This window comes from Haliotis rufescens, unplaced genomic scaffold, assembly GCF_023055435.1.
Source record: "Haliotis rufescens isolate VD_foot unplaced genomic scaffold, xgHalRufe1.0.p SCAF_8, whole genome shotgun sequence".
NCBI classification, from domain to species: Eukaryota; Metazoa; Mollusca; class Gastropoda; order Lepetellida; family Haliotidae; genus Haliotis; species Haliotis rufescens.
In genome coordinates, this window is record NW_025964372.1 from 49,287,056 (window position 1) to 49,312,705 (window position 25,650).

General features: G+C 40.8%; 1 protein-coding gene across 3 annotated transcripts in view; it reads right to left on the reverse strand.

Annotated features, from left to right (window-relative positions):
- LOC124115137 (breast cancer anti-estrogen resistance protein 3 homolog) overlaps positions 1-25,650 on the reverse strand; it is a 153,460-nt gene that overhangs the window by 100,472 nt on the left and 27,338 nt on the right. Inside the window, exon 1 of one of the 3 annotated variants that reach the window (XM_048389969.1) lies at positions 20,592-21,013. The exons of the other annotated variants lie outside the window; for them this stretch is intronic. The gene's annotated coding sequence lies outside the window, so the exon portion shown is untranslated. Of the gene's footprint in view, positions 1-20,591; positions 21,014-25,650 lie in introns of those variants that run through there. 3 annotated transcript variants of the gene reach the window in all.

Consider the following 25,650-nt stretch of genomic DNA (forward strand, 5'->3'; position numbering starts at 1 on the left):
CCATAAAACACGTTTTTTGTCTCAGAGCCACATGGCATCCAGCTACAAAAGAAACACAATACACACAGAAATAATGTCTGGTACTCCAGATCTAGACAAACGCATAGTCTCTGAAATCTTTTTATAAAACAATCAAATTCTCTCCTATCATATTTTTTTCATGATGATAGAAATGGCTAGACTTGCTTTTTTTATGATAGAGATTGGTTTTGATTTCACAAAAAATATATATTCCACCACAGGACCCTTGTAAATAAAAAAAGAGTTTGGTACAGAATATCAGTTACATGGTCTTGTGATCCCACTGTCATGGTGCAGGAGTGAGTGAGAGAGTCAAAATTTAAGGCCACATCGGCAATATTAGTCCTGCGCCATGACTGGAATATATATACCATATTCGACGTAATAGTCGCCCAGGGCACTCTCAAAATTAGAAATAGGGGGATCTTATTAGAATTTTATTTTGAGTTGAAAGATCGTAAGTTTCGCGGTTTATGCTGACAGCCCGAAATGTTTATATACGACAGATATATTTTTCCAGGATTTAATTGCCCATAATTAAGGGTGCATATAACATACGAGTGCTTATTTTACACAAATAAATAAATCTTGTGCACATTAATCAATTGGAAGGGGTGCTAATTGAGATTGTTCACTAGCCAATATATTAGCAAATATCGCCGTGGGCGCTTATTAGAGCAGGGCGCTTATTACGTCGAATACGGTATATATATTTATTTATTTTACTAAAGGCCTAGGCAAGTCAAAATCAAACCAAAACAAGTCTAGTTTCCTTGATTCCCCAAAACAGCAGAAGATGAAAGGTTCTTTCGAGGAAAAAAAATTATAATTATTTTATAGAATGTTTTCATTGACTAATAGTCTATGGCAATATACTATGGGGACTCTAACTGAGGAGCTGGACCACACAAACGAAGATTAAATATCCCCTAAATACCCACAGCAGCTTTTATTGGATAAAACCGACTCTGTAAACATGGAGGCTGTAACTTGACACACAGGAAAATATATATAGTATTGTGTGTGTTGTAGTGTGAGGTGAAAAGGTCAGGGAGATACAGGATACGGGTGATATCATAGGGGTACTAGCCTTGCTCCAAGGTTGTACTGAAAGAAAAGTCCATGGATGTGTAGTAATTCTATCCTCCAAATAGGCAAGTCTAGTGTGGACAGGACTCCAGTCTCTTAGAGGGACAATTTGTTGTTATTATCTACATAATCTAGAAACTATGATTTAAACTAATAATTATTGCCTTAGAGACTTGAGCAAGTCTATAGGGGTACCTGCCACACACAGAGCGCCCTGTGTACAAAACCAACATGTTCTGTTCTGCAGATTACCTGGGTAATTACAGCTGAGTACAATGGTGAGAGGTTTGAGGTGTACACGGTTGACTTGTCTTGTAAGTGGATAGCTCTTGACCAGACCTCCCCACAAGGTGCCAGGAGAGAGTGATGGCTGGCGGTGATGGCTGATTGACAGCTGAATGGCGCTGCATTGTACATCATGCAGGGCACCTGATGGGGTGGCAAGAAGTCAGGAAGCCCTGCTGAGATCTAAAAAGAGTTTTGTCATCCATGGTGTGTCTTCATGGTGCAGAGGGGGGAACAGTGGACGGTGTGGGGACATACATGACTGGCTGGCTGGCTGGTGCTCAGGTCATCCATGGTGTGTCTTCATGGTGCAGAAGGGGGAACAGTGGACAGTGTGGGGACATACATGACTGGCTGGCTGGCTGGTGCTCAGGTCATCCATGGTGTGTCTTCATGGTGCAGAGGGGGGAACAGTGGACAGTGTGGGGACATACATGACTGGCTGGCTGGTTCTCCGGTCATCCATGGTGTGTCTTCATGGTGCAGAGGGGGGAACAGTGGACGGAGTGGGGACATACATGGCTGGCTGGCTGGTGCTCCGGTCATCCATGGTGTGTCTTCATGGTGCAGAAGGGGGAACAGTGGACGGTGTGGGGACATACATGACTGGCTGGCTGGCTGGTGCTCCGGTCATCCATGGTGTGTCTTCATGGTGCAGAGGGGGAACAGTGGACGGTGTGGGGACATACATGGCTGGCTGGCTGGTGCTCCGGTCATCCATGGTGTGTCTTCATGGTGCAGAAGGGGGAACAGTGGACGGTGTGGGGACATACATGACTGGCTGGCTGGCTGGTGCTCCGGTCATCCATGGTGTGTCTTCATGGTGCAGAAGGGGGAACAGTGGACGGTGTGGGGACATACATGACTGGCTGGCTGGCTGGTGCTCCGGTCATCCATGGTGTGTCTTCATGGTGCAGAAGGGGGAACAGTGGACGGTGTGGGGACATACATGACTGACTGGCTGGTGCTCCGGTCATCCATGGTGTGTCTTCATGGTGCAGAGGGGGGAACAGTGGACGGTGTGGGGACATACATGACTGGCTGGCTGGTGCTCCGGTCATCCATGGTGTGTCTTCATGGTGCAGAGGGGGGAACAGTGGACGGTGTGGGGACATACATGACTGGCTGGCTGGTGCTCCGGTCATCCATGGTGTGTCTTCATGGTGCAGAAGGGGGAACAGTGGACGGTGTGGGGACATACATGACTGGCTGGCTGGTGCTCCGGTCATCCATGGTGTGTCTTCATGGTGCAGAAGGGGGAACAGTGGACGGTGTGGGGACATACATGACTGGCTGGCTGGCTGGTGCTCCGGTCATCCATGGTGTGTCTTCATGGTGCAGAAGGGGGAACAGTGGACGGTGTGGGGACATACATGACTGACTGGCTGGTGCTCCGGTCATCCATGGTGTGTCTTCATGGTGCAGAGGGGGGAACAGTGGACGGTGTGGGGACAAACATGACTGGCTGGCTGGCTGGCTGGTGCTCCGGTCATCCATGGTGTGTCTTCATGGTGCAGAAGGGGGAACAGTGGACGGTGTGGGGACAAACATGACTGGCTGGCTGGCTGGCTGGTGCTCCGGTCATCCATGGTGTGTCTTCATGGTGCAGAAGGGGGAACAGTGGACGGTGTGGGGACATACATGACTGGCTGGCTGGTGCTCCGGTCAGTGGGATGGTATTGTGCTGCAAGGGAACTGCAATACTCCTTACAGGGACATGACACCCATTCACCTCCCCACACTCTGTGACCACCTGATCCTCATTAGACTGCCCTACTACAAGCAAGGGGTACAACAAGGGATCTATGCTGCCAGGGAACATGACCTTTGGTGGACTCAGTGATCCAGGTAATAAGAAAGGTGGACCATCGTGACGAGGGTGAGAACCCACTCCACACAGCTTAACAGAGTAGCTTCATTCTGAGGAGAGGAATTAGCAGCCGACAGCAACAGGCTGCACTTAGTTCCCACTCCAACACTAGTGAAGAATTAGATATCTTCACACACCATTACATGGTAAAACACAGAGGCAGAGACAGCATCTGTAAGCACAACAGGTTGAGGAAGCCACCCCTTTCCTACAACATTGTCCCTCATACAGAAAGATTCCATTTCTTAAGGGCAATAATAATTACATAAAAAATCTGAAGATACTATTAACCCTAGCACAAGCTCTGTATCTTTAATTTCCAAAACTGTATCTAAAATATTCCTTAAAAGACAGCCTCTCCTTACTGCTAAAGTCATAATTATATTCTGCAGACTACATTATGTCCTGTATCTGTGTCTAATCAAAGGTTATAGATTACTGCTTCTTGATATTAGTTTGGTATCTGGTAATTAGTTGTGCATCTAATATTACCATGGCACGTGACAATCCATCACCTGACTGTACAGCTTGTCATATCACATCCGCCAACATCACATAGACTGTCATTATAACTGGCTTCCCACTGTTTTAGGGCCAGGCCCTCGCCTTACATGAACCAAAGAGACTTGTCTGCTTCTACAGACATTACTGTTGCTCTTCACAAACATAGGACCTTCCGAGGCCAGTATGCAAGAGACTGATGCCGCTCAATTTTAAAGAAGTAACATAAATAAATGCAAAATTTAATTTTATTATACTTTTTTAGGATCTTTATTTTGTACTTGTTTGGAAAATCCTATTTCAAGACATATTTCATTATATCTACAAAATGTTATTTTTGCACAAACCAAGCTTGACAAAATTTGCTTATATGGTATTATTTTTTGTTTCCTGCATATGCAAATTTAAAACATCATGATCCAGCTGTCTTAATCCTCTCTCCCTTTGTCTCCATAGAAATGGATGAAAAGGAATTAGAGAAATTGCAAAACAAATACAATTACACAATTATTAGAAAACTATTTTAAATTAGATATATAACCTTTTAAACAAAGTTTCTATCATGATGAAATATTGAAATGGGGAATCTGAATAATGAAAGGAAATATTAAATGCCAATTCTTTTCTATCAACTGTGAGAAAGATTATATGTTCATATACAGCATTTCAACTCTCTCAACTAATTTTCAAGCTGTTTCAATGTTTTCTCTTCACACAAAGTTATTACAATGAATGATCTGTTGTGAAGCAGGCTGACCCACAGTGCAGAGTCACCAAGGCACGCCAGAAACTAGGGCTGGGACGGGTAACTTGGATACTCGGGTCGGGTGGGTCCTGAGTAGGACCCGGGTACCCACAGGACTACCCGGATCCGTGGCTTAATGACAAAAATTATCTAAAACTCTATGGGTTACACTATAAGTCACTAAGGTTCCCATTTCTTTCTGACTATGCACCCATTTTTTCTGACCTTTATATGTCTGAATAAAGATCAAATTTCATGCAGTAAACTTCAGTGTATGCCTGACGAGATTGTTTTCGGACAGTTTGTACCTATCTCTAGATATCTACAGTGGGTACCCGGGTAGGGTCGGGTAATAGGGAGTTGGGTACCCAGGTAGTAAATTTGGACTTGTCCCAGCCCTACCAGAAACCTATGATCATGGGTTTGAATCCTGGTTTAATTGCAATGATTATGTTTCTAGGTTTATAACAAGGCGAATCTAGCATTTTTAAAAGGGAGGGGTCCAAAATATCAAACTCCTGTCTCAGATAATCTCACTGCTTACAACCACAGGGCCACGGATAGCCATACTATACTGACTGTACTGATTTAAGGATTGACTGTGTATTTTTTTCGGTTCATTGAGGTATGAATCGAAAAACCGATGTGCAAACTGTATGAATCCGCGTAGTGGATTCATACAAAAGTTTGCACATCGGTTTTTCGATTCATATCTCAATGAACCGAAAAAAAATTCACAGTCAATGCTTATAATTAAATTCGACAACGTAAAACATGTTTTATCTACAATAGTAGAAAACAGTTGCATATATCAAAACAGACAAAAATTACGACATTGATAAACATTCCAGGTGTAGGAATACATACAGTGGCGTGACATGAAACAGCCGATCGTTTAATTTATGCACATAACTTGACACGCCTACACAGTCAGTAGCCAATCAACGGAGAGTGGGATTAAAACAATGTTCATTGGACCTGTCAATTAAGGCAAGAGGCGAAAAGACTTGCAACAGTCAGACTGTAACGAACCGGAAGAAATATGTCCGAGAGAAAGCGGCTGTTTCAAATAACACGGTCATTTAATGCGTGATTCAAACATTCCTTCCCTGATTACGGTAAAACACAGTTGGAGAAATGCTAGTTAGAAATGAAACCCGAAGACATGAAAGTTGAACCGAGGCGAACGGGAAAAAAAACAGGCGAGCGAGCCTGTACGTTTGCTGTTTCATTCATCCTCGGCCTTCGGTTTCAAAGGGTAGTTTGGACAATGAATATGCATGAAAGTCACTAAATGTCCTGTGCATGACGATACACGTGAGCAGAAAGGGAATTCCCTCGACTGTAATATTGGGATTCCCCGACATTCCGCAGTAATAAAAGTAGTGCGTCGCGGAGGGCGTGGCTTAATTTTTTACATTCGTTGCGAAATGAATGCAATAACACGTGACCAATTCAGCTAATCAGAATGCAGGGATTTCCATGAACACAACGAAAATTTAATTATTACATAATGATTTTAATATAATCAGTACAGTCAGTATAGTATGGCTATCCGTGGCCCTGTGCTTACAACACATGAGATGTGGTTTTCAAAGGGGAGGTGGGAGTACTCTCCCTCTGGATCCGCCCATCATCAGCACTATGCCCCTGCTCGTGGATTTCAGCGACGTGGTAGACTAAAATCTAGTTTCTGAAATGAACATATCCTACATAAAAAAAACAGTTGTTCAGTTATCTTAATAAAAATATAATAAAAAGGAGCCCAGTGACTCTCTTCATTTTCAGATACTGCAGTGATCTAGACTTGCCAAACATTATAGACTTGCATGGGCTGTATTTGATATATATTTGTATCAGGGTCTGTAAGACAGACTAGCGACGTGGTAACGTTAAAGACCGGCATCACTTCGGCTCTACCTCCGCATCAAGCTGACACGCCGTGATGTAACTGAAATACTGCTCAGAGAGGTGTAAAACCAAACTCACTCACTCACTGATGCTAAATCCTAGAACTACAAGTGCACTTTGTTATTCAGACAGTACATTATTGTAAGGGAGAACTTCAGATAAAAGAACACTTACATTATGGTAGTCACTCATACAAAGTCCACAGGAAATACCAACACAGTAATTCATCTGTATCCCCCAGAATCCCCCGATCTGCTCCAAGTGGCAGATCTCCCCTCCCAAATGTTTAATCTCCTGCACAAACACAGAACAAGGGCTGCCCAAGATTCCAGGACCCTTCGAGCCTAAACCAAACAATAGCCATGTTCAACCATGGCCACCACATGGCCAGTACACATATACATAGGGGAATATGTCCTGAAGTGTTATAATACAATTTATAACCAACACCTCACTTTAAAGCTTTAAATGCTATCTAAGACACTTAAATTCAAAAGAACATTTTCAGAACTGTTAAAGTTCTGTATCTTACAGGTGTATTTTCTAGAGATACTTTTACAGCTTTTGTCTTACATTGGTTGGGATACAACTCATGTTATACTGAGGGTCCATCAAGCAGTACTGGGATATTAGGGTGTGATACAGTCCAAGAGTACTTCATCTTTACATCCAATTAGCGGAGTGATTCCAGAAGAGGGGTGAGACCACCGCCTGGGAGGAATTCCCAAGAATTAGGATATTTCTCACTGTGGCGCTAGTGTCTGCATGAGTTCTCCCGGATATCGTTCATGTATTCTGAAAGGACTCCTTTCTGTTCTGTGTCAATGAGAGGATTATTATGTCTATACACTTTAGTTTAACACTGCTTTGACCAGTATTTCAGTTGTACCAAGACATGGCGCCATGTGGCAAGAAAGCCCAAGGTGGTCACTTTTGTGAAATCCATGAGCATTAATATTGTACTGATCAACCAAGAATCAAAACAGGGAATATTTGGGATTTGATGTTATGATCATAGGATTCTGGCATGTCAAAGGGAGGCAACTCTGCAAAGGAAAGGGCAGCACCTTAGAGATATAAACATAAATACATACACTCGTAAATACAATCACAACCTGATGATCATAATAGTTTTTTATTGAAATGAAAGAGAAAGTACAATTCCAAATTTAAAAAAATTATTATTATCATGATCATCATCATCATCATAGAAACATAATTTACGATTTGACATCATTTCAGCCTTTTGACCCATTTCCTTATCTGACACAGGATAAGCTGGAGCAGCATCATTCATCCTATTTGGCATTAAGTTAATGAGTATCATTCACATCATTATTTAACTCGTAAGTACTAATTTGTCACACAATATCCTCACATGCCTGGACCCATTACCCCCTTTACAAGATACTATCAGAAAGGCCAGCACAACTAATTCCATGTAATTACCATGGTAATCAGGAGATGAAATATGGAGTATTTCTGCCTGCATGTGATTACCCTGCCTGTGATGGCCTGTACAGATACAGTCAGTCTGTGATCACTGGCAGCACAAGGAACATCTAATCACAGACAATCAGGAATAATTAATTATTCTTTATAGACAGATAAATGTGAATAAATTATTTAAGTGAAAATTATAGATGTTTGTTTGTTTCTTTGATGTTTAATGCCACACCCGGAAATATTCCAGCTATATGACGGCAGTCTGTATATAATCGAGTCTGGACTAGACAATCCAGTGATTGACATCATGAGCATCGATCCTCGCAATTGGAATGCGATGACATGCATCAAACGAGTCAGCAAGCCTGACAACTCTATCCTGTTAGTCCCCTCTTATGAGAGTGTCAAGTCAGCAGTGTCAAGTCAGCAGTGTCATGTCAGCAGTGTCAAGTCAGCAGTGTCAAGTCAGCAGTGTCATGTCAGCAGTGTCAAGTCAGCAGTGTCATGTCAGCAGTGTCAAGTCAGCAGTGTCAAGTCAGCAGTGTCAAGTCAGCAGTGTCATGTCAGCAGTGTCAAGTCAGCAGTGTCATGTCAGCAGTGTCAAGTCAGCAGTGTCAAGTCAGCATCAGCAGTGTCATGTCAGCCTGTAAATACTAGGGCTGCAACGATACAGGAAGGTCACGATACGATACGTATCTCAATATTCTGGTCACGATACGATACGTATCTCAATATGCAACGATAAAAAAAGAGTACTCCAGTACTCAAGCATATATTAAATTTCAAGGCTTCAAGCAGGTCAGGATTGGACCTTTCATGATTTTGGAACAGTCAAAAGTATTATATAATAACAAGACTACTTGTCAAGCTTTTTCTCACCCTCCGTCAAAACATGTCAAATTTCAAAACAGCAGGAAACTTCAAAGTTCAAACACCAGAAAATAATCAATGCACTTCGCAGTGTGAATAGTTCAACTTCAGGTTCTTTTTTAGAAAAATTAAAATGTCAACATTGTCAGGGGGCAGTGATATTCTCTCTTAACGGAGGTGGAGTCGTAGGTGGTAGATGGCCAATAAAACAGTACATGCTCTGCCTACCTAACATGATATACGATGTACGCTTCAGGGTTTGAAAAAGGATTAGAATAATAGTTGTTTATGATTCATAGTGTAAGAAACATATTTATCGAGTGTTATGTGCTTTTAAAAAAACACATCGTATCCCTTCAGCGAATTCAAGTGAATAAACAGGTATTACAAACCTGGTCAATAAAAATATGAAATTTGATATAAAACATCACCAGACACGATGATTTACCATTAACATTCTATTTCCTGCTCTCCAGGATTGTTTTATATGCAAAGATTAAGATTATCATGTGTATAGTCTCGTAAACTAAGCCGGAAATAGCAACCTGCTGTACACACGTTTTCTCAGGTGATCTACCTGTGATTCAGTTAAAAAGTACCCAGTGATACAACTTCAAAGAATTTGGATGAAATGGTCGGAAGAAATTGTATCTGAAATTATTGTTTTATCAGGAATAATATATTTCAATATTGTGTTACTTTATATGCAACTTTATATATCTTTAAAATTATAAGAAGCATAAGCGTAGCAATTTGGTACAGGTGATTGCTATTGCAGATTATTTTTACGTATGGTACAATTTGACCAGTCACCGTAGAGAATTCCCGCACTACATGTATTTCGACTGCGAAAACGTTATGTTGACATACAAAAGTCAAGTTGCCACAAATATGTTTTTTTGAAGAGTCAAAGTATGGCATTTATAATATAATTATGTATCCATTCACTGGCAACTTAAGTTCGTTGCAACCTGCAATCTGACCCTGGTTGCTGTAAATAACGGTGAGTTGTGCTATCTATTTGATCACTTCACATACGATTTCGCCGAAATTAATGTAAACAATATTGAACAAAATTTTGAATAAAATTAATAAAATATATTACAAACATGAGTCCAGATATACAATCAACACGTTTTTATAACCAGATAGTATAATAGGATTGAATTGCGTACTTGAAGTCGGATTGTTTTACTGGTATTTCCGGTGTTCCCTGCTCGTGCTGATAATGTTGTTTGTTTTGTGATTGGGAAAAATATCGTGTCAGTGAAGAAACTTGAGCTCATCAAAATGTAAGTTAGTTTTGGGAGCCATGCGTTACCGCGTTCTATAACAGAGTTAACGCTATATTGAAAGGTGCAATAGCCAGGGAACATTGTACTAAGATGTGCATTCCATATCGTGGCGTATCGACAAAGAGACCCACGTGTATCGTATCGTTGGTCAAGTATCGCGATGCATCGGAATAACGGTGTATCGTTTCACCCTTAGTAAATACCACGGCGGGATCAAACAGACAAATGATTGACAGCATGAGCCACATTCCATAGCATCAAACCCAGCCCTAAAGCGTCATCAGTAAACCACTACCCACCGACCTATGTCACTCCTCCCGTATTCTAGCAGGACATTAAATTGATTTGTACATAGAGAGTGCAAGTTGAGGCATTCCTGGCCGACCACACACTTACCCACGGGAGTAATTCAGGGCTATATCGGTCTGTATATCATATATGTTGCTCTATATATCACCACTTGCCTTGTATATCGCGTATATCAATTCTAATCTTGTCTACTTGTTGACGGCAATGAGCCCAAGTTGGAATTCCTTGTACAGAGCTAGCTTATGTTTGATGTCAATTGTCAATGCAAACGTCTTCCTGTCTTTTACGGTTTTGATTTTTAGAAGTAAATAATTCACATATATCTACCATTTCTTCCTTGGGTGGAAAGCATGTATGGTGATGAGTTATCATCCAAACCTGGCTTCCACAGCTTCACTTAGTGAAAGAAATATCTCCTAAGAGATATCGCTGCAATGAAATTGCATCACAATGCTCTGCCCCTATTGTGACATCATCGGTTACCATGACATCACAATCAAATGACATCATGGGTGTTCTTAACATATTCTGAGTGGTATATATTCCTCATCAGACAGCTTGTGTACTGTTTGTAAAAATGAATTATTTCTCTTCCACAAGAATTAAGAATCAAGTATCTAATTGTTCAGAACATCCTCGTAGGCCGGGGTACAAACTATCTACATATGGACATGTATATAATTATAGACATGAGAGGTAGATATACATGATGTACATTATCATTATTATACATAGAGGTATTACATGTTATTTTCATTCACGGTACGTAAAGGTTTATATATATATCATAAGGTGGCTGACAGCATACACTTAGTGTAGATCTTGTATTGGTAAGTCACAATAGTTGCAGTAAAGACTTAAGGTCATATCTAGACGTTGCCTACAAGGTAAGTTCTTTTCATAAACATGTCAGAGATAATTCTTGTAACATATTTTGCTTTTTCAGAACAGGGGTTCAATATACTTGCAAAGATTTTGTTATCATTTTGGCAGTTTAACAAAGAGAACAAGTCTGATGCCCCTCCCAAATGTGTACCCCATCTCTGTCATGCTTGTCTCCTAATAACCAACAACGAGAACAATTGCCACAGGGTTGTCAATAGACTAACATTCAGTCTCTGAAATCTTATATTACACAATATCCTTCTTGACTCTAAAAATAAATAAAAATTCCCTATGCTGATTTCAGAGTGTGGAAAAGAGCTAGCTTGAGCTGGCTAGACTTACTTTTGTATGCATTTCTAGATAATTTTTTTTAATAAAATAAATATATTCCAAGGTCACGGTGCAGGACTAGGTTGTCAAGCAAATGCCACAAATTGTCAATTGTTTTCCAATCGAAGTCTTCAAAAGAACTGATTTCAAGATGCCTGAGACTTACAACATGAACAGTTACACATCTATGGTACAATCAGCAAACCAATTCATGACTCCTGTCAGCAGCTATCTACCAATCTTTCTACTTTCCACACAAACATGCTAGCCATTCCTCTCACCCCTGACACATAGGCCCAAGGCGTTTAAGTCAATTGCTTGACCGTCACACTGGACAAAGGTAAACAAAAAACTATCAAACAACATCCTACCTCCCTCACCACTAATCCTCATGGACAACATACTACTTCCCAACAACTAGTCGACATTGTTTAGTACCCCAGACTGCCAATCTCTAAACCAATATTGTTCCTGGCAGAAGTCCAAACGTCTTGGCTGGAGTCCCGATCATTATGATAGTATGATAAGCAACGGTGAATTAATCTTCAGCTTGTAATAATAGCCCTCTGTGCAAAGTCTCCACCACAGCCAGGATAAGATTGCGATGTTTGTTATACAGTTGATAATACTGGCGCTGGTGTATTAGTCAACGTTCCTTATCGCTAATGGTGTAAAGCGTGACGTTGATTCAGTATTGAATAGAGAGTCTTTGTGTGCTGGAGTGGCTTACCTGTAATTAGCTCCAGAGGGCACCTGTTAGGCCTATGTTATCTGCTGGGGAATATTTTGAGGGCGTGTGCCACATGCACGCTACAGATTACACGTCAACTCAAGACAGTCACCTTAGTGTAACAATCCAACATCTCACAGTACTGTTAAGGAAATTAGGAACTTATCACTGATGGCAATTTATAACATGAGCTACGACATGAAAACGTGACTAGTTTGACAAACTCAAATACTACTTCTCTACTATATATAGCCATTAACACAACTATCAATCTGTAGAAACCTTCAATATCTATACAGCAGATTTACTCCTCTACATCCTCACCTAGTCTGTCTTACAGACCCTGATACAAATATATATCAAATACAGCCCATGCAAGTCTATAATGCTTGGCAAGTCTAGATCACTGCGGTATCAGGAAAATGAAGAGAGTCACTGGGTTCCATTTTATTATATTTTTATTAAGATAACTGAACAACTGGTTTTTTTCTGTACGATATGTTCATTTCAGAGACTAGATGTTAGTCTAATCCTCACCCTGTTTGAAGAATAGCTTGTATCTGAGTAGCCTTGCTCTAAGGCTGAACTGAATAAGGCCGTAGATGTACAGTAATTCTGTCCTTATAATAGGCAAGTCTATATAAGTGGACAGTACATGGACGCCAGTCTTTAATAGGGACAGCTTGCTGTTATTTATTGTTATCTATGAATTGTGTGTAACTAATAATCATTTAGAGACTTGTGCAAGTCTAGTGTCTGAGTAACAGGCTGCAAATGCTACACCCTACCACTCTCTGGGTTATACCTTTCTATAAAATATGTTATGTATGCCTTTTTTGCTTTTTCTATGCTAACAAGGAAGATGACATATGCAATCAGGTTTATCTTGTTAACAATATCATTGGATAATTCAGCTGCTATATGCCTGGTACACATCCCCTGTGTGATGACGTCATACCCTGGAATAGACCATCTGAAGGGTTTTACATTGCCCTCCAAAACTAGGGGTCCAGAGGGCCACCAATTACTAATTTCAAGGATTCTTACAGAAATATGAGGGTCCTGTAAAGTAATGAAATGGCATAGCGTACTGTTCTGTAAAATATAATAATTACTTTACTTACTTGAATTTCATATTTCTTGTCAAGAATTTGGTAATCTGAATATTATTATGTGTACCTCGGGATGCAATATATATTTTTACTGCGTCCATTCTAAACATCTATGCATACTGGACGCACATTTCTGTGTCGTGGAAAACCCTGCATCTATGGGTGAGTGAGTGAGTGAGTATGGTTTTACGCCGCTTTTAGCAATATTCCAGCGATATCATGGCGGGGGACACCAGAAATGGGCTTCACACATTGTACCCATGTCGGGAATCGAACCCGGGTCTTCGGCGTGACAAGTGAACGCTTTAACCACTAGGCTACCCGACCGCCCCCCTGCATCTATGGGATGAGATCTGTTAATGATAATTCTAAGTCCTCTCTTCTCTCTACTCCTCGCTGCAAAATCTCATGTTGACAAATTTTATCTATTTGTTCTGAGCACAAAGCCCTTAACTTATGACCCCTTTAAATCAAACTTAAGTGTTTTCATGTGCAAAAAGGGAAGTTTCAACTTAAGAAAGTACAAAAAAAAGGCAATAGGTTGTGAGGTCTTCTTAAACCATTAGAGGAACTTCCTGATGTGAGAATTGCTCGACAGTATATTAGGGGTTTCCCCCAAACCAGCTGTGTTCTCAGTAACCCCTGGAGTTATCTCCTCTTTAGATGGGCAGCGACACCTAACAGCACCGCCATCAATCAACACTGATTACTGAACTATGATCTTTTTCCTAGCAGATGAGGACTGTCACAGCATGAATTGAAAATAACACTTGTCAGGGCTCGCAATATGGCGCCAACTAGCCCAGTCTCTATTAAACCTTTGGGGACAAAAAACCTTGGCAATTAAATTGTTTAGTCTCTGTGACAAAATGAATTTATAAAACATTCAATATAACCCTAAAAGAGTGTTCATGTAATTCAAACTTCAACGCATCTGTCTATTCAGGACTTTCAGGACAAAGTTTGTTTCTTGTTTCGCATGATGAAAACCCCCCTCTTCCCCCCCCCCCCAAAAACAAAAAACTCTGTAAGAGTTGGTTGGTGGTAAAATACCTACTAAAACTCTAATAATACCCCCTCCTCCCCCCGAAAAACACCCAACTTTTTTTAATAATTAAAAACTATTTATTCAAAATGGAACTCGGCTCTTCAAAAAATTGTTTTGACGACATTTTGCCAAATCTCGGGCAAGCTTATCTGTAAAACAACAACAATATTTGTCCTTCAAAACAAGTAGGTAGGAGCTTACTTAAGTAGTGCCATGAGTTTTAAGATGATAAACTTTGTTTTCATATTATTTCTTTAGACATAACAAAGAAACGAGTGAAGATGATTCACGACTACATGAGTTTCACAATTCTGCTTGTTCCTTGTCTGAATGTCATGCAAATTTGCCATCATCAACGTTTAAACATGTTGTTTCGCACATCCACAAATGTTGAATAAACAGGAAAAGGTTCACGAGCATGTTTCTTTAAAAAACCATCCATGCAATAAACACATTTTGATTCTTTTCTCGCCTCTGGCAGCACACGATAAGCGTCAAAGCTTGACAAATTATCACTGCTGGTCAAATCATCAATTTGATCAGTTATTAATTGGAACTTAATAACGCCAACTAAATGCGCTGATTGTGCGTCTTGTGAGCCTCGACATGCTGCATTGAAAACACTGACATGTTTGGCTTTCATTAAAGAAACGTTACAATAACAGTGACTCACAGTGAAAACAGCACCGTCTCTGCCCGTATATCCTGGTAATTAGGTGTATTAATTAACCTCTATTACTGTCTTCCTGATTGGAGAACGAAGATGACTAGTTATAGATGTCTCACTTCACACTGTGAAACCCGATCCTTTGTAATAGCAGAACACACTGTGCTAATTACAATGTTGAACATGGCTCTTATTGCAGCGATTTCTCTCACCTCCGTCATGCACTGGAATCGACAAATATTTCATATCCTGTCACATGCCCAAATTATAACTTCAAGGAAATTATTTTTTGCCAGATATTTTAACATTTTTAATGACCGATGAGTCTTGAAGATGACGATGAAAATGTAATGTACATGCACACACTCAGGGGAGAGTACTGTTTCTACAAACTACAGTAAGTATTACATGAAAACGTGTGTAAACATAGCGTCATAATGATGATATTGAAGTGACATTCAGCACTGAAATAGGTGATAATTTACTCAGGAACGAGGCTGAAACTGCCTTTTAATAAACATTTCAGATATAATTTGTGAGATTATTGGAGCAAATTTGGCACTAGGAATTACTATACCGTATTTGACGTAATAAGCGCCCAGGGCGCTCTCAAAAGTAGAAATGGGGGCTCTTATAAGGATAGTATATTGGTGAGAAAAAAACAGAGTTGAAAGATTAATTCCGTGGTTTATGCTGACAGCCTGAAATGTTTATATAGAGAGATATATTTTTCCAGAACTTAATTGCCCATAATTATGGGTGCATATAACACACGAGTGTGTATTGTATGCGAATAAGTAAGTCATTTGTACATTGATCAATCGGAAAGGGTGCTAATTGGTATTGTTCACTAGCCAATATATTAGCAAATATCTCCGTGGGCGCTTATTAGAGCGGGGCGCTTATTACGTCGAATACGGTAATCTTTAAAGTTTCTACGGGACTGTTAATACTATTGAGGAAAGATAATAGACTAAGATCTAGTCTCTGAAATGAAGTATTTTTCAGAAGAAAAAAAAATTAATTATAGTTATAAAATATGATAAAAAAGAATTCAGAGACTTTCTTCATTTTCAGATACTGCAGTAATTTCGACTTGCCAAATAGTATAGACTTGCAAGGGCTCTACTGGATATATTTGTTTCAGGATCGATATGACAGACTAGGAAGGGAATAGCATCTGTCTTTCCAGGCTGTATGGAGGCCAGTAGAACAGAGGTGGGCTAAATCCTCAACCTAACCAGTCCAGTAGAACAGAGGTGGGCTTAATCCTCAACCTAACCAGTCCAGTAGAACAGAGGTGGGCTAAATCCTCAACCTATCCAGTCCAGTAGAACAGAGGTGGGCTTAATCCTCAACCTATCCAGTCCAGTAGAACAGAGGTGGGCTAAATCCTCAACCTTACCAGTCCAGTAGAACAGAGGGGGGCTTAATCCTCAACCTAACCAGTCCAGTAGAACAGAGGTGGGCTAAATCCTCAACCTAACCAGTGTTTAAATTGTCAGCTGAATATTAGCAAGTATATGATGTCATGTGATGATAAATTGTAATGCAACAATTCCAACTAAAAGTTTATATGATATGCAATGAAAGTAAGTGCGAGTATATTTTCCTGCTGATTTTAGAAGGGCTCAAAGCAGTAGTACAGTGGAGCCAGTGCTTTATACAGTGACTCTAGGTTGGGAATTGAACCCACAAGGGAATACTTTGACCATCAGGTTACCAGGCTCTTCAAAATATTAAGAGCAAAATTGTCAATACTTCATCATGAGAGCCCACCCTCATTGTGTAAATAATTATTATGATGTTTTCTAAAAATGTAAGATCCTGTTGAAATGCACTACTGGCTGACATCGGCGCTATCGACCAAGGCAGTTGATAATCACTGGATTACACTGGCGCCACTTCTGCAAACTCTCCACAAACATGGTTGGCTTTAAAGATACTGTTTTCCCTTAACTAACTCAAGCATGTAAATTGCTGAGTGAGCGTCTACTGGCTATCCACAATGTTGATTTAAGCGCTAATGACGTAACAGCCCTGTGTGTTTACATCACTATAGCTAGTGTGGGCAATTAGCATGAGATTTGCTGGTGATCACTCAAATTACCCTGAGCTGACAAATACGCTTTGTTTACACAGACCTGGTGTAAGTTAACAGAGGACATATTTACATTTTACTCAGCTGTTACTTACAACAGAGACAGGTTGTGAGTTGGAAAATAAATACCTACACCATCTTGTATAGCATAGCTGCTGATGGATGCAAAGATTAACTTTCCACTTACTCCACAATCACTTTGAACATCTGCAAGACAACTGTGTTCAATGAAATTTAACCTAAATTGTTGGGTGAAATTCTGGGCTCACTGCTTCAAACCCATCTCCCATGATACTGTGCAAACTGTGAGTTTAGTCATTGACCTGTCATATCATTCAAGAAGTCCTACAGACATTGTACACCACTGTCAAAATATTAGTTCACTCAACAACTTAAAACAATACCAGGGTTACACATATCACATATATTAAGCAAATGTTTCGAAACAAACAGTATTGTATTCAGAAGTCGTTCATGAACAAACATTGCATCTGATTTTCTTTAAATACAGTTCATGACTTTCTTTTATGGCTGAACAGATGAAGGCACTTTACATCTATTCTCAATTTCCATGTCTTATTTCAAAAAGTAATTTGGAGGGTGCTAATACAATAGCCTTGACACATGTTGGAACCTCTACTCAATAACTCATCCTTGATAGCACGTCTAGTGCAAAGCATGTTTGACTCAATAAATGATGACCGTTCTATACAGGTTCCACCACCGTGACATTAGTGTATTGTCTGTTATTATCATTGTTATAATGTATAAATGCCATGTCTTGTTTTATTATATGACATGTCTCAGCTTTGCTGCACCCGGCCCTTGATGGCTGTATATCGTATTCGACGTAATAAGCGCCCCGCTCTAATAAGCGCCCACAGAGATATTTGCTAATATATTGGCTAGTGAACAATACCAATTAGCACCCCTTCCAATTAATCAATGTACACAACACTTATTTATTCGCGTATAATACGCACTCGTGTGTTATATGCACCCTTAATTATGGGCAATTAAATTCTGGAAAAATGTATCTCTCGTATATAAACATTTCAGGCTGTCAGCATAAACCACAAAATTTATCTTTCAACTCTGTTTTTTCTCTCACCAAAATAATTTTCTAATAAGAGCCCCCTATTTTTAATTTTGAGAGCGCCCTGGGCGCTTATTACGTTGAATACATCGAATACGTCGAATTACAACAAAACTATCCCATCTTATCCTACATGTAGTTCCATGTTAGCTCTAATTCTGTCTCACTTTCAAATCTTTCAATTTGATTTCTCTACACTAGTCCACAGCATGTTCTGTTGTATATCTTATTAAAAGAGAGGCCTTTGATATTCCATCTTGTCTTAAATTTCGAGCCACATTTTCAAATCTCTCAATTTGATTTCTCGACACTAGTTCAAAGCATGTTCTGTTGTATAACTTAATAAAAGGAAGGCCTTTGATATTCCATCATGTCTTTAGAACCACACTTTCAAATCTTTCAATTGGATTTCTCTGCACAAATAAACCTACCAGCATGTATATATATTAACTCAATATGCGTATTCAATATTCGCTGGCAAGAAGAAGAGCTGAAACGACATTTCAAAGATTGAAGAAGTTAATATCCACAAATAACTTCATCTCTTCATGATCTAACAAGTTCTCAATGCGCATCAAAGAAGACACCAGTTCACAGTACGTTCCATTGTATATCTTAATAAAAGAGAAGTCTTTGATATTCCATCTTGACTTTAATTTCAAGACTCAGATTCAAATCTTTCAATCAGACTGTAAGAGAGGTCTCTGATATTTGAAACCTTTAATGTTACAAATGTCCAGCTACATCCTGTCTTGAGGGAACAGCTCTGCTCTTGTTCCTGGAGGAGGTGGGTAGTATGCCATCACACTCTTCATGGCTGAAATATTGCCGATGTTATGTTAAACTTTAACTCACTTAACTCACTTGTGACGTTAAATTTTAACTCATTTAACTCACTCATATTTTCATAGAGATTATTCGGCGACTGGCATACTGTATGTCTCCTGTTGGTCTGTATGTCTTCAAGGATAGGTACACACTGTCTGTAATCTTGCCCTTGAGAGTTGTATATGCTGGGGGTGCGATGTTACCTAACTCTCTACTATCATCAAAAAGATCCCCCTGATAGGCCACAGCGCCCTCTGGCGGCACGGGTCATAACAGGGAACATCACAAGACACTTGTCGATTCCATGACTAGTTTGAGACCGGAAATTCCAGTTAACATGAAATATTCTGACCAATCAGGACCCTATCAGTGCTAAAATTCTGAGAGCGGAAATGTATTTTTAATGATGACATTGATAAAGTTTCAGATAAACCTAGAGTCAGGCATCATTTAACCTATAATGGTCCACAATGTGATTAGTATTTCTTTCACTTCTAAAACAAAATAACAATAAATATTGCAGATAAATCTGCAGTCAAGCATCATTTAACATTTCAAATTCCAATATTTGATTATTATTTTTTTAGTTCTGAAAGAAAGTCTGGCACAAACAGAAACATTCCTTCATAAACTATTTTGGAAATGGAAACTTAAAATTACATATTTTTTATCAGCGTTTTATTCCAGATATTATCTTAGTTTCTTGGCACATCTGAACCAACATCAGCAACCCAATACATTCCTCAGCACCATGCTTCATCCCATGTGATAATCTGGTTGACCCTGCCAAGGTCAACCCATACATCCTGCTTGGAGAGGAGATTATCACATTTAGTGACCCAGTGGGGATTATCATAACAATCATATCATCTCGGATACCATGACAACCAAGATTACATATCATCCCCGTCAGAGGTTGACTGCCACAAGGTGCTAAAGGTGTTAGCTTCCACTGATATATATTTAATTGATATTTCACAAGAACTGTTCACTTGGTGTTGTATGTCTATTAACTGGTACATCATATCTCCCAACCAATAGTGGGTGTATATAAAACTTATCTCATCCCGATGCGACAACATATAGGGCAAAGCAATGACTACTATCATAAGGATTAATTTTTCAGTAATTTAATTAATTTATTTTTTACATTGCAGGCAAGAAGTACAACTTAACATCATATATTTTTTAATGAAGTTGAGTTGTGTCAGATACCTTTTTGTTAAAGCCTATATATATCTTTCTCTAATCTTCCAGCAACGATGTGACGAATGTGTAATAAATGCCAAATAAACACAGGACAATACTGACACCTGAAAGTAATTGGGCATTACCTGTGCTGATTAAATAACAGGTAGGTATAAAGTATTCCTCGTTAATCACATCAGGATAATTCAGTTAAGATACCACACATTTCTGCATTAACTACTATCAAGGTAAACAACAACTTACCTGTACAGGTGAAAATACCCCAACTAGGTCACAGGTAAATCCAGGTATGTTGTGTTCCACCTGTACTCCTACAGTGACAGTCCGACATGTGACGACTTCCTGCACTTCCCACACAACACAGAATGTATATTCTCTTCAACGTGTTTACAGCTGACTGTGTGCTCGTCAGTAATTCTACACTGTTACACTTTAACTGGGAACCAGGTAATCCAGGTGAGGCTCGTTATCCAAGCACACCTTTGGTGCTCCTACCCTGAGTGAAAAGGCACAGTGATCTAATGTGTGAACTGACTTCTCACAACCAGTGGGACTTGTATTAGTATGATAGTAGTGGGAGCCTCCTCTCAGTGTGTAGGCTCACGAACCACTCTGCAGTCTATCACAGAAATCACATGAGGCCCTATGCTATAAATAGATGTCCCCATAGGGATTTTTCACTCCCTAAATAAACTAGCAACTTTTCCTGTGAGTGATGGTTGAGGGACTAAACAATCACACACTGTTCTTCTGAAGTTAGCATCTTTAGTTGATTAAATGCAGATTTATTTATGGGATTTTAATTTTTTTTCTGATTGTAGGTTTGACTTGTTTTGTTTAATTCATGGAAAACGGAAACTGGAAAATGTCCTTAGATGATAAACAAGCAGTTGTGACGGATAAACAGTGCAGGTTGTGGATGAGGCTGGAAGCAGGGGGCAGGGTCACATGGTGGGGGAGTGGGTCGTAAACAAGCCTCTAATCAGTTGGGGAGATTTAACTGAAGAAAAGGAGTTTCTTGAAGTCATAGCATGTGTTCTGATTTTCTCACATGATAGATCACATTGAGGTGAGAGGTTGCGGTTGGCTGAGCTGGTGGGGCTGATGTAGCCTTACTCCAAGGCTGTACTGAAAGAAATGTGTAGTAATTCTATCCTCCTGATAGGCAGGTCTAGATATGTGGACAGTACAGACTCCAGTCTCTTATAGGTAGAACTTGTTCTTATTATTTACATAATCTAGAACTTATGATTTAAACTAATAATTATTGCCCTTGAGACTTGTGCAAGTCTAGGGCTGATGGAGCTGCACATGTTGCTGATGGGGGCATCGAGTGGGCAGAGGGGGTGCTGTGTGTGTAGGGGCGGATTTGGAGGGGGTGGGGTAGGCTAATGCTTAGACTCTGGAAATGAAGCATTTTGAGAGAAACAAATAATTCCATTAATTTTGAAAAGGACGCCTAGTAAGATGGGAGATTCAGAACCTGAGGAAATTCTAGACTTGATTCATTTAAGGCTTATGGATTACAGAAAGGGCTGGGAAAAAGGGGAAATAATATAGGTGGTGTTGGTGGGGTGGGAGGAGGGTGGGAGGCGGTGTTAGTGGGTGTGAGGCGGTGTTGGTAGGTGTGAGGCGGTGGGAGGCGGTGTTAGTGGGTGGGAGGCGTTGTTGGTGGGTGTGAGGCGGTGTTGATGGGTGTGAGGTGGTGTTGGTGGGTGTGAGGCGGTGTGAGGCGGTGTTAGTGGGTGTGAGGTGGTGTGAGGCGGTGTTGGTGGGTGTGAGGCGGTGTTAGTGGGTGTGAGGTGGTGTTGGTGGGTGTGAGGCGGTGTGAGGCGGTGTTGGTGGGTGTGAGGCGGTGTGAGGCGGTGTTGGTGGGTGTGAGGTGGTGTTGGTGGGTGTGAGGCGGTGTTGGTGGGTGTGAGGCGGTGTTGGTGGGTGGGGGGCAGTGTTTGCTGGTTGGAGGTGGGTGGGAGGATGTGTTGGTGGGTGGGAGGCGGTGTTGGTGGGTGTGAGGCTGTGTTGTAGGGGTGGGAGGCGGTGTTGGTGGGTGGGAGGTGGTGGGGGTGGTGTTGGTGGGTGGGAGGTGGTGGGGGTGGTGTTGGTGGGTGGGAGGCTGTGTTGTAGGGGTGGGAGGTGGTGTTGGTGGGGTGGGAGGCGGTGTTGGTGGGTGGGAGGTGGTGGGGGTGGTGTTGGTGGGGTGGGAGGCGGTGTTGGTGGGTGGGAGGTGGTGGGGGTGGTGTTGGTGGGTGGGAGGTGGTGGGGGTGGTGTTGGTAGGTGGGAGGTGGGTGGGAGGTGGTGTTGGTGGGTGGGAGGTGGGTATGTAGGTGGTGTTGGTAGGTGTGAGGCGGTGTTGGTGGGTGGGAGGTGGTGGGAGGTGGGTATGTAGGTGGTGTTGGTGGGTGGGAGGCAGTGTTGGTGGGTGGGAGGCGGTGTAGTTGGGTGGGAGGCGGTGTAGTTGGGTGGGAGGTGGTGTTGGTGGGTGGGAGGTGATGGAGAGCCCACATAGTACATGTGTCAGCTCCTGTGAATACTCTGTACTACATCAGGTCCACTTCACAGATAACTACCACATGCAGGTAAAACAAACATGGTATCAAGGTGCAAGCACTTCAATTAACTGTTTTTCAACACTCACCACATTCATGGACATGAAAGATATTCGCCATACTCTTTAAAACTTCAGAAAACTTGATACACCTCATACTTGCAGTACAAACACAATATTCCACATGTTCAAAATTAAATAAAGAAATTAATTATCACCATATTGCTTTCGTTCTAAAACTGAACATTTGGTCTGCATGTGTTAGTACAGTGTAATGGGTGATACTTAAACCTGTAAATTCTTATTTCATATTTTCACAGTAAAAATTATTGTTTTTAAAGTTTCATGACTAACATTCACAGAAGGACACTGTTATTGCCCGTTAACCTTTAGCCTGCTGAATTGTTTTAGCATATGGCGCTGGAAAGAAGAGGGTGGAGTGAGTGAGTGAGTGAGTATTGTTTTACGCCGCTTTTAGCAATATTCCAGCAATATCACGGCGGGGGACACCAGAAATGGGCTTCACACATTGTACCCATGTCGGGAATCGAACCCGGGTCATCAGCGTGCCCAGCGAACGCTTTAACCACTAGGCTACCCGACCGCCCCTGAAGAGGGTGGACGGTTTCAGACAGTCAGTGCTTCATTAAACAAGGGCCAATTAAAGAAATATTTTGCACATTTATTTCTGACAGGAAACTACACATTACAGTATAAAAATATCTTGATGTTTTGATATTTTGCAAGCTGAGAATTTATGCATGTCAACTTAAATGATACGCAAAACCTACTTGTTAAACATTATTGCGATTTTCATTTGGTGGTGTCCTTTGACTATGCGCCTGTCAAATGGCTTCACCTTCGGAATGAGAGCTTAAAGTGTCTCACATAAGCAATGAAGAAATTTTCAACAGAAAATTACCCTTTTGAATTGAAGCTGAGACAAGTTTTTGAGAGACTTGTGAAACTTCAAATTCATTCCCCCAGCAAAAATGACAGGTGCTTGTACGAGCACTGACGGGTACTGGTACAATTGTCAATGATACACTTGAAACAGTTAATCAAATAATCAATCTACTTTGAAAAGCTGAAACATTCTGAAAGGCTGCTCCACAAACCCCATGTCTATAACAGATGCACCTGCTCCAGTCGTTCACAAATAAACGGTTTCTAGGAAGCTATGCTACATGTATTTAAGGTAAACTTCACGTAACAGATGAAATGCACTTAGTAGCACACACAGAGGGGATGCACAGTCATCGCCAGACTGCTGGCTTCAGTACTAGTGTCTGCCAGAGTTATCGAATGATCTTTTGTTAATACAAAAAAAGGAAAATTCATTGAAAGTTTAAAATAGGATGTGAAAGCACAAAGGATTAAGTCTTTGAAAGGCATTTAGAAGTGATATACATAATATATAACACACAACGTTTCGGAATATATGTGTCATGGACATAACAGTGTCACGGCACTGTAGCTCACTTTATATCCGCTTCAATTATTTTCACTTTTATTCCACGATTTTATTCAAGATTATTGCACTTATAAAGCATCGTGCATGCATGTGTGTGTGGCTGCTTGTACTAGTCTGGACTGATGAAAATTTTACAGTGCTTGCCCACTGAGATTCCATGCCGCAGGGATTCACACATTGTGGGGAATCCATACTGGGCGTTTGGCGTGACAGTGGGCAACAGATACAGCGCCCATGACAGAGGCAGTCACAAGCAAGTCAAAGCAAGAAACTCAGTCAAAGCATGTGACCCGGGTTAGAATTGATCTTCAGCAATTGTGACTGCCTCTGTCATGGGCTGTCTATCTATTGTCCCCTGTCCTTCAGCAACCCATGCTTGCCGTAAAAGGTGACTATACTTGTCGTAAGAGGCGACTAACGGGATCGGTTGGCCAAGCTCGCTCACTTGGTTGGTGCATGTCATCATATCCCAATTATGTAAATCGATGCTCATGATGTCAATCACTGGATTGTCTGGTCCAGACTTGATTATTTACAGATGTCTTCAGATAGCTGGAATATTGCTGGGTGTGGCGTTAAACAACAAACAAACAGTCAAATCATGTGTAACATAAACCTGATCATGACTATGCACAAGCTGACATACACAGAGACTGCTGTATCTTGTCCAATTTGCCCAGCAAAATACATGAGGCTGAGTGACGAATGCCAGACCACCAGCTCTGCAGGCTGTCATCACACATCTACATAGAGTGAAGGAATTATGATAAGGCTGGCTGCAGGTTTGCATAAAACATATCTATAATTTCCCAACGCTGATATGCAGCTATGCTTTGAATTAGACCGCTTGTGTTTTTCTAACAAACTATTTCTATCTTAATGTCTATCTAGAGCACAGCGCAACAGGTCCCTACAGAGCTGTCACCAATCCTGACAACTATACTCCTTCACAACGTGAAGGACACTTGACAATTTTTATATTGGCAACCAATTGACTAAAACGATGTCACTAAACACCTTCAGCTGTACAACAGTTTAGAGCTGTGGGAAAACATATGAGTAGCAGCAGACACCTTTAATTGTCCTGTGGGTGCTGTTGTACCTATGTAGGTACGCCTAAGTTTTTGTTTGTTTGTTTGTTGTTTAACGCTGCACTCAGCAACATTCCAGCTTAGTGAGGTTTTCGACCGCTTTTAGCAATATTTCAGCAATATCACGGCGGGGGACACCAGAAATGGACTTCACACTTTGTACCCATGTCGGGAATCAAACCTGGGTCTTC